General features: G+C 45.6%; 1 protein-coding gene across 1 annotated transcript in view; it reads right to left on the reverse strand.

Moving 5' to 3' along the window:
• The window catches only part of LOC144506477 (vang-like protein 1), a 42,727-nt gene extending 33,507 nt beyond the window's left edge, over positions 1 to 9,220 (reverse strand). Inside the window, exon 1 of the mRNA XM_078232655.1 lies at positions 9,128 to 9,220. The gene's annotated coding sequence lies outside the window, so the exon portion shown is untranslated. The remainder of the gene's footprint in view (positions 1 to 9,127) is intronic.
• Positions 9,221 to 11,044: the final 1,824 nt, after the last annotated feature.

The following is an 11,044-nucleotide window of genomic DNA, read 5'->3' on the forward strand; positions in this document are numbered from 1 at the left end:
CCCCTAGGCCTTCTCTTCAAATACAAGGTCTTCAACTTTTATTATTCGGATGCCTTAAGCTAGGTACCAGCTATATTGGTGTTTTCTGCACCATCTCCCATGCCTTGAAATCCTTGCTACAAATTTGCAATCAGACTTGTTAGAATGTAAGAAAAAGGAGCTGGGGCAGTTACTGGCTTGCTGAGCCTGATCTATGATTCAACAAGATCACGGCTGAGTTTCCAACAAAACTCCTCCCTTCCATACTGTCCCCAAATCCCTTGATTCTCTTTGTACACAAAAACCAGGGTAAATCCAACCCGGCCAATTACTGCCCCATCAGTCTACTCTTGATCATCAGTAAAATAGTGGAAAGGGTCATCAACAGTGCAATCAAGCAGTACAAGTTTAGCAATAGCCTGCTCACTGATGCTCAGTTTGGGTTCTGCCAGGGTCACTCAACTCGTGACCTCATTACAGCCTTGGTTCAAATTCCAGAGGTGAGGTAAGAGTGACCACCCTTGGTGCCAAGGTAGCATATGACCAAGTGTGGCACCATGGAGCACCAGCAAAACTGGAGTCAATGGAAAACAGGAGGAAAACCCTCTGCTGCTTGGAATCATACCTGGCACAAAGAAAGATGGTTCTGGTGGTTGGAGGACAATCATCTCAGTTCTAGGACATCACTGCAGAAGTTCCTGAGCCTAGTGTCCCAAGCCCAACAATGTGCAGCTGCTTCATCAATAACCTTCCTTCCATCATAAGGTCAGAAGTGGGGATGTTCGTTGATGATTGCACAATGTTCAACATCATTCATGACTCTCCAGACACTGAAGCAGTCAATATCCAAATAAAGCAAGACCGTGACAGTATCCAACCTTGGGCTAACAAGAGGCAAGTAACATTCATACAAGTGCCAAGCAATGGCCATCTCCAACAAGAGAGAATCTAACCATCACCACTTGACATTCAATGGCATTACATCGCTGAACCCCCACTATCAACATCCTGAGGGTTACGACTGACCAGAAACTAAACTGAACCAGCCATATAATTATGCTGGCTACAAGAGTAATTCAGAGACTGGGAATCCTGCGGCAGGTAACTCACCTCCCGACTCTCCCAATTCTGTTCACTATCTATAGGCACAAATCAGGAATCTGATGGGATCTTGCCCTCTTGCCTGGATGAGTGCAGCTCCAACAACACTCAAGAAACAAATCACCATTCAGGACAAAGCAGCCCATTTGATTAGCACACTTTCCACAAACATTGATTTCCTCTAACACTTGATGGCAACAGTGTATACAATCTACATGATGCACTGCAGGAAGTCACTAAGGTTCCTTAGGAAGGACCTTCCAAACCCACGACCACTACCATCTAGATTCTAGAAGGACAAGGGTAGCAGAAACATGGGAACTCCACGACCTGCAAGTTCTCCTCCAAGTCACTCACCATCCTGACTTGGAAATATATCAGTTACTGGGTCAAAATCCTGAAATTCCCTTCCCAACAGCACCGTGTTTGCTCCAACACCTCAGGAACTGCAGTGGTTCAAAATGCAGCTCACAGCCACCATCTCAAGGGCAATAAATGATAACCTAACCAGCGATGACCACATCCTGTAACTTTTTAAACTCCCACTTCAGAAAGTATTGCCCGCGGTAAATTAGATCTGCTGAACCAATTCTGATTTCTTCGTACCCAACCAGTGATGCCTTGCCATGCTCACACAACTGCATTGACAAACAACCTTTGATGGTTCTGGTTTAGTCAATATTCAGTCCATCTCAGAAGCTTGCCTCTAGTTCCACATCTTATTTTGTGGAGCTTGTTTGACATGATATTAAAACCTCAAAAACCTTTGAACTCATTTTGTCTATATTAGTCATAGATTTTGTGCCAGTAATCTAAAGTTTAACACATCAGTCAGAGAATCCCTACAGTCAGAATGAGGCCAGTCAATCGAGTTGGTGCCAACTCTCTGAAACAGCATCTTATGCAGGCCCCCAATCCCCCGCCCTATTCCCACAATCCTATGTATTTTACCGTGGCTTATCCATCTAACCTACACATCTTTGGACGCAAAGGGGCAATTTAGTATGGCCAGTCCACCTAACCTGCACATCTTTGGACTGTGGGAGGGAACCTATGCAGACACAGGGAGAATGTGCAAACTCCACACAGACAGTCATCCAAGGTTGAAATCAAACCTTGGTCCCCGGCACTGAGACAGCAGTGCTAACCCGTTGTAGTATATTAAAACAGAGCAGGAACCAGAGGAATGGTACTTCCAGTAACTATTAATCCTCTTAAATCAGACAATCAGATAATCTGTTCATTAGGTCTTCATGTCATCTATGATATTCAAGATAAATGGATGAACTCACTGGTCCACCATAATCTTTGGCCAGCTGTCACCTTGCATTTAAAAACATAAATACAGCAGGGTAATTGATACAAAATAGGAGCCAGTCCAAACTCATACCGGATAAGAAAACTGAATTTAAAATAGCAAAACTAAAATTGCTCTTTAAAACATTTGTTTGTTGTTCACATTATTATATAAACCATTCACAGTAGCAGAAACAAATTTTTACATTTCACGTGAAGTCTTGTAAAGTACTACACATCAGAATGAAATTAATTCTTAAAATCACTTCCTTCTCACTTATACATAACAAATGATTACCAGGAAATAATGATGAATTGTCATCAACCTGAAACATTAACACTGTTCTTTCAACAGATAGTGTTTGCAGCATTTTCTGTTTTAATTTTATTAATAAAAGGAATTTGAATATCCACAATCACAATATCCTCAACAGTGAACCTCCAGCAGCTTACAAACAAAAGATAAAATTACCGCTGTAAAATCACTTATAATAATTGCCCATTTCTATAGATTTTCAAGTCTGCTTTGTCAGTTTTTAGGCCATGATCACAACACTGTACTTAACATCTCTGAGCTTGGGTGATATTCACAGAAGAGAAATTCTACAATATGATTACTACAGCCTATAAAGTTGTCACTGATTATGAAGAGGTCCAAGATATATTAAATAATAGATACACAAAGCAATTACCTTATGCTGGGTTCAAATAACATCAAACTACAGGAATGAAACAAGATGATCACATAACCATTGTTCAAAGCTCAAAATGTTACTTTATCCAATTTTAAAAAAAATTGATACGAGATATGATTGAACTTGGATTTTTTTCTTTGTTTTTGATCTGTGACGTATACAAGTGGATGGTGTACCAGGCATCAACAATCTATCATCCTGTTCAAGACATGCAGCTGATGCAAGACATCCACACTGAAGGAAAAATAATATAACGTGACTGTTGGAATTTATTTTTGGGGATAATAAATAATTAACATGAAATAATAGGCTCAATTTATGTATGTAAAGATTGCCTGAAAAATAGTTCAAGGGCTCAGATAATCGTAAACCTTGTACCTCACCAGCTGACATTCACAAATTACAGCATCATTGTAAGCCTCTAATGTTTTTAATGAGAGACTATGACTGAAATATGAAAAATATCTCCACTTCCCAACAGATGTGTTAGAAATCCTGACACACCCACTGGGAAAAAAAGAAAGTGATAAAGCAGTTTAGAAAAATCTTAGTAAGTTACTATGGTAAATTCCAGCATTTGAAACACAAATCCCAAGACTTCACTGAATGGGACTGGGCCTATGAGTGTACTTACAGGTTCAATTCCGCAGGATAAATTATTCAATCACCCCATGTCATTTACTTTGCTTACGCAACATACATTTTTTAAGAATTATGTTTTTGGAGAAGGGAACTCACCCTTCTAAAAAAAAAAAATTTCTTCTGTCAACTGAATTACTGTGCAATTTGCAACATCATGGCAAAGGTTTTGGGTAATTTACTTTCAGATGACTAGCAATGGCCGGCTGAAGACAGGCACTAGGAATTGGAATTTCTATAGCTGACTCAAGCGTGATATTCTTCTCCTCTGGGGAAGCATCTAGTCCCTCGCTTGGCTGCTCCAGACAGTGAGAGGTGAGATAGCATTTAACACTAAGAGTGAAACCCCAAGGTTTCTTTTTGAAAAAAAAAGATATGCTAGCTCAAGATCAAGATAAATTCCAGGTTGTGGAATAATTCATTGCTCCAGATATGAGAAATACAAAGTCCAAAACTTCTACAGAAAAAGAGAACAGCACAAAAATTTTAAATTGCATCAGTGACTTTTAGTCATGCTGGCCAGTATGTTAAACCCACAGCAGTGACATAAGTTGCACCCCCAGAGTTGTATGGTCTCAACGATCTTAACTATTGCAGTTTGCGACATGAGAGGATTTAATAAAATCACAAATACTGTATACACAAAAAAGAGAAAGCATTATATATTTTTTAAAAGATGCAGAGACTGTTAGGCAATAATTAACTACAGTGAAACAGCATATTTAAGAGTGAGATTTTAATAATTGTTCATCGTACATGAACATTGCTGGCAAGGCCAGCATTTGTTGTCCATCCCTAATTGTTCAAGAAGATAGTGATGTGCCACCTTCTTGAATCTCTGCAATCCATCTGCTGTAGGTACACCCATCTTGCGGTTAAGGAGAGTGTTCCATGATCTTGACCCAATGACAAGGAAGCAGTGATATGCTTCCAAATCAGGATGGTGAGAGGTTTAGAGGAGAACCTGCAGGTGGTGGTGCTGCCTTGTTTTTCTTGGTGTTAAGACATCATATGTCAGGAAGATGCTGTTGAAGGAGCCTTGGTGAGTTACTGCAGTGCACCTTGTAGATGCTACACAGTGCTGCACAGTGCACTGGTGTGGAGGGATTGAATGTTTAAAGTGGTGGATGGGGTGTCAATCAAGCGGGCTGTTTTGTTCTGGATGGTGTCAAATTTCTTATGTATTGTTGGAGCCACATTCATCCAGGCAAGTGGAGAGTAATCAATTATATTCCTGACTTGTGCCTAGATGGTGGACAGGCTCTAGGGAATCAGATGAGTTACTTGTTCCAGAAGTCCCTGGGCAGAATTTTCCCATCTTGCCCGCCACGGGAATTGTAGCGGGCGGGGCACGGACCATGCAAAGGTCCATTGACCTCGGATGGATTTTCCGGTCTTGGGGCTAGCGTGGCTGGAAAATCCCATCCCCTGTCTCTGATCTTCTCTTGCTGCCACAGTATTACATGGCTGTTCAAGTTTCTGGTGAATGGTAAACCCCAGGATCTATGTTGCCTAAACTGCATGGATATGGTAATCAAGAAAGTCCCATGCAGGAAATAAACAGCCTCCGCTCAAGTAATGTTTCCTTTAAGATGTGCACATGTGCTGCCACCATCAGTTTTGAGACCACAAAGTGCAACAAGCCAGCTGCATATTGCAAACTGAAATTATAGAGAACATTCCTCAGAATGTTGATAGGATTTAGCAATGACAATACCATCGAACATGATAGAAAAATGGCTAGACTCTCTGGTTGGAGATGGTTATTACCTTGCACTTCAGCCCAGGCTTGAATCTGATCGAGGTCTTGCCTTAAGTGGACAAGGACGGCTTCAGTGTATGAATTAACCGTTCCCACTTCTGACCTTATGATGGAGGGAAGGTCATTGATGAAGCTGAAGATTGTTTGGCATCGGCACTATCCTGAAGAATCGCTTGAGAAAAGTCCTGGGATGATTGTCCTCCAACAAGCACAACCATCTTGCTTAATGCTAGATGGGGAGCTTCCCTCTGATGCCCACTGGCTTAAATTTTATTTGGGCCTTTTGATGCCACAACTGGTCAATTTCTGCCTTGGCATCAAGACCAGTTACTCTCACTTTACTTCTGTACTCAGCCCATTTGTCAATGTTTGACCAAGGCTGTAATGAGATCTGGAGCCTAGTTGTCCTGGTGGAACTCAAACTGAATATCAGTGAACAGACTATTGGCGAGTTAAATGCCACTCGATAGCACTGTCGACAATATCTTCCATAAATTTGCTGATGATTGACAGTATACTGATGGGGTGGTAATTGGCTGGATTGGATTTGTCGTGCATTTTGAGGACAGGGCACACTTGGGCATTTGCCAGGTACAAGCCAATGCTGTAGTTATATAGCCTGGGATCTGGGTACAGTTGGTTCTGGGGCATAAGTCTTTAGTATTACTGCTGAGATGCTATCATGATCCAAAGCCTTTGCTGTGTCCAGTGCACTCGGCTGTTTCTATATATCACATGGAGTGAATCGAATTGTCTGAAGGCTGGCATCAGTGAAACTGCAGACCTCAGGAAGAAGCTGAGATGAATTATTCATTTGGCATTTTGAGCTGAAAATGGTTGCAAATATTCATAGAAGGAATCGAACCCGGGTTCCTGGCCTTTTCTTTCGCAATGATGTGCAACTGGGCACCATCAGCATTGATAACGGGACTATTTGTGGGGCCTCTCTCAGCTGTTTGAATGTCCACTACAATTTGCGCAACTGGTTGTAGAAGGATTGCAAAGCTTTGATTTGGTCCTTTGAGTGGGGGAATGCATGGCAGATGCAGTGTAATGTGGAAAATGTGAGGTTGTCCACTTCGGTAGTAAAAACAGGAAGACGGATTATTAACTGAAAGGCTGTAAATTAATAGAGGTGGATTCTCTGTGACCTTGGTGTCCTCATATGTCAGTCACTGAAAGTAAGCGCATATGTAGAGTAGGCAGTAAAGAAGGCAAATGGTTTGTTGACCTTCATAGTGAGAGGATTTGGGTACAGAAGCAAGGATGTCTTGATGCAATTATGCGGGACCTTAGTGAGGCCACTCGTGGAATATTGTTTGCAGTTTTGGTCTTCATAGATGAGGAAGTATGTTCTTGCTATAGATGAAGGTTTACCAGACTGATTCCTGGGATGGCGGAACTGACAGTCATAAAGATTTACAGCATGGAAACAGGCCCTTCGGCCCAACTTGTCCATGCCGCCTTTTTTTTTAAAACCCCTAAGCTAATCCCAATTGCCCGCATTTGGCCCATATCCCTCTATACATATGGAGGAGATATTGAGTTGGTTAGGATTATATTCACTGGAGTTTGGAATAATGTGGGGGGGATCTCATACAAACCTATAAAATTCTAACAGGGCTAGACAGGATAGATGCAAGATGTTCCCAATGGTGGGAGTGTCCAGAACCAGGGGTCACAGTCTAAGGATACGGGTAAACCTTTTAGGACTGACCTCTTTTTAGGGCAAACCAAATAAACAAACTCAGATTAAGTCAGGAAAGGGAACATTGGCCATTAGCATGGCCAATCCACTTAACATGGCTGTGGGAGGAAACCAGAGCACCCGGAGAAAATCCACATGGACATGGGGAGGATGTGCACACAGGCAGTGACCCGAGGCCGGAATCGAACCTGGGTCCCTGGCGCTGTGAGACAGCAGTGCTAACCACTGTGCTACCGTGCCTGAAGTACTTTTTTTGATGAGGAGAAATTTCTTCATCTAGAGAGTGATAAGCCTGTGGAATTTGCTGCCAAGGACGACAGTTGAGGCCAAAACATTGTATGTTTTCAAGATGGAGTTAGATATAGCTCTTGGGGTGAAGGGGATCAGGCAACTGAATTGGATGATCAGCAATTATAATGAATTGTGAGGCAGGCTCAAAGAGCTGAATGGCTTCTTCCTGTTCCTATTTTCTATGTTTTGTTTGTGGGATCGTTTGGCTGTCTATAGCATTCTGCTTCCACTGTTCAACATGCAAGTAGTAGTTCTCTATTGCAGCTTCACCAGGTTTATAGTGAGAGAGGAGGATGAATGGGTGTGTGGGAAAGAGAGAACCTTTTGTTCAATACATTTTCCCATTTTATGAATGTATATTTTATTTTATATTTTATCAGAATGACATATTTCTGACTGGTACAAAGAACCACAAGTTTTACCTCATTTGAAACAACTCTACAAGTTGGGTGATATTGAATTCAGGAATCAGAATTAATAGCTAACCAAACCACACAGAATCATGCAATACAGGGAGATCGCTGCCTGTGCCAGCTCTCTGTAAGGACTTGCCGAATTCGTCTCTCTCCTATGATTTCCCCATAGACTTGGATTTTTTTTTCTTTTAACTATGACATACCCTTCTCAAGTTAGGGACATCTTCCTCCCCCAGCGAGGAAAACCATCAGTCTCCTACATACTCCAACCCAGTGATGGACATCCTCCAATCTGTATCCCTCTCCCAGTGAAGGACATCCTCAAGACCACCACCCTCTTGCCTCCCCCCTGCAATGATGAACAGCCTCCAGTCTATTACCCCTCCCCAGGGAGGGACCTCCCCCACCCACCTCAGCGAGGGGCACCCACCAGTCCATTACCCCCCACCTCAGCGAGGGGCATCCTCCAGTCCATTACCCCCACCTCAGTGAGGGGCACCCCCAGTCCATTACCCCCACCTCAGTGAGGGGCACCCCCAGTCCATTACCCCCACCTCAGTGAGGGGCACCCCCAGTCCATTACCCCCCACCTCAGTGAGGGGCACCCCCAGTCCATTACCCCCACCTCAGTGAGGGGCATCCCCCAGTCCATTAACCCCCCACGCCTCAGTGGGGGGCATCTCCCAGTCCATTACCCCCCACACCTCAGTGGGGGTCATCCTCCAGTCCATTGCCCCCACCTCAGTGAGGGACACCCCCCAGCCTATCCCCCTTCCCCCATAATCTCCCCGAATAGCCGCACATTCAGCTGGATGTTGAGAAGCTGAAGCTTTTTTGGGTGATTATCTTGCGGGGGGGAGTGAGGTACAAACCCCAGGCGGGGTTTGGCGGGGCGGGGACGCTGGTCTGGCTGCTCCCGGGATGGGGGGGGGGGGGGGGGGGTGGTTACAGTTTGCAGCCTTTCCCTCCCCTCCGCGGGCTGGGCGGACACGGCGGCCGCAGGAGGCAGGGCCGGCTCCGCAGCCCGCTCATTGCTCCGGGGATAGACAGAGAGAGCGCGGGGAGGGGGGCTGGGCCGCGGGCTCAGAGCCTGAGCGCTAGGCCGCAGTGGCGCGGGGCCGCCGCCGCCTCTTTCTCCTGCTGGCGGCCCCCCTCCGCCGCCGCCCCCGATCCCCGGGGAAGAGGCGGTGAAATGGCGGAGAGAATGGCAGCGTAAAGCGGCGCGCTCACACACACTCACCTGGGGCCCGGCTTCCTCTGGAAACGGTCCCGCTGCTCGCCAGCAGCACCCGGACTCAGGGAGGGGGATCCAGATGCAAACCGATCCGAGGGGGAGGGGGGGGAGAAAATCGCTCCCGTAAAGAACACCCACCCCGCCGGCCGCCGTAGGCGCAGCACGCATGCGCAGCCTCGGAGGCGAGACCAGCTCCAGTCACGTGAGGGGGTGGGGCCCAGCCGAATGCAGCATCCCACTGCACCCAGATTCCCAGGTTCAGCCACATCCCACTGCACCCAGATTCCCAGGATCAGCCCCATCCCACTGCACCCAGATTCCCAGGATCTGCTCCATCCCACTGCACCCAGATTCCCAGGATCAGCTCCATGCTCTATCCCACTGCACCCAGATTCCCAGGATCTGCTCCATCCCACTGCACCCAGATTCCCAGGATTAGCTCCATGCTCCATCCCACTGCAGCCAGATTCCCAGGATCAGTTCTATGCTCCATCCCACTGCACCAAGATTCCCAGGATCAGCTCCATGCTCCATCCCACTGCACTCAGATTCCCAGGATGCCTGATGCTCCATCCCACTGCACCCAGATTCCCAGGATGAACCTGATGCTCCATCCCACTGCAGCCAGATTCTCAGGATCAGCTCCTTGCTCCATCCCACTGCAGCCAGATTCCCAGGATTAGCTCCAGGCTCCATCCCACTGCACCCAGATTCCCAGGATCAGCTTGATGCTGCACCCCACTGCACCCTCTATCTGCCATAAGCCTCCTTTCTTTTCCTTACCCACCCTGTATATCCCTTGACATCCAGGGTTCTCTGGACTTTTTGGTCCCAACTTTTACCTTTAGAATCATAGAATCCGACATTGCAGAAGAAGGCCATTCAGCCACAATCCCACCCAAGCCCTATCCCTGTAACCCCGTGTATTTATCCTGTTAATCCTCCTGACACTAAGGGGCAATTTAGCATGGCCAATCAGCCTAACGCATACCTCTTTGGACTCTGGGAGGAAACCCACACAGACATGGGGAGAACATGCAAACTCCACACAGATCAGGCCCCGCCCCCTCAGGCCCTGTCTCCTGGCACCGCCCACCATATATGTTCCTCGTCGGAGAGAACCTCTCCCGGCGAGGCTACAGAGGCAAGTGAGCGTTAACGATTCCATCCCGGGCTCATTAAATCAATTTAAAATATGATTTAAATACATTAAAATAAATTATTCAGCTTATCGCCGGAAATGGGCGGGAGGCTGATTGTGCCAGATATCCAGTGCTGGTAAGATTGCAAGGGGTAAGAAATCGAGCGCGGACATGATTTCTCAGCTCTCGCATGATCTTACCGGCTCACCTTGCCCATCAGCTGGCAGGGTGCAACGGTAAGATCACCCCCTTCGTGCCTTAACACGTGGAGCATTCACAATAAGGGGTAGATGAATTAACAGCACAAATAGGTATAAACGGTTATGATATTGTTACAATTACAAAGACATGGCTGCAGGTTTACATAGGATGGTAACTGAACATCCAGGCATATTCATTATTTAGGAAGGACAGATAAAAGTGGAAAGGAGTTGGGGTAGGTTTGTTAGTGAAGGAGAAAACCAATTCAATAGTGAGGAAGGATATTGATCTGGAAAATAATGAATTGGAATCTGTGTGGGTGCAGATAAGGACAACCAAGGGGCAGAAAAAATTGTTGGAGGTTATCAATAGGCCCCCAAACAGTAGTGGAAATATAGGGAAGGTATTAAACAAGAAATCAGAGATGCATACAATAAGGATGCAACTGTACAATTGTAATGATGGGGGCGGCTTTAATTTATGCACAGATTGGACAAACTAAACTACCAATGGAAGGGTCTTTTTCCGGCTGGATGCCTGTGACTAGTGGTGCCGGAGCTTCCCCGCAGCGGAGAAGCTA

The sequence above is a fragment of the Mustelus asterias genome, chromosome 17 (genome assembly GCF_964213995.1).
Source record: "Mustelus asterias chromosome 17, sMusAst1.hap1.1, whole genome shotgun sequence".
Classification (NCBI taxonomy): Eukaryota; Metazoa; Chordata; class Chondrichthyes; order Carcharhiniformes; family Triakidae; genus Mustelus; species Mustelus asterias.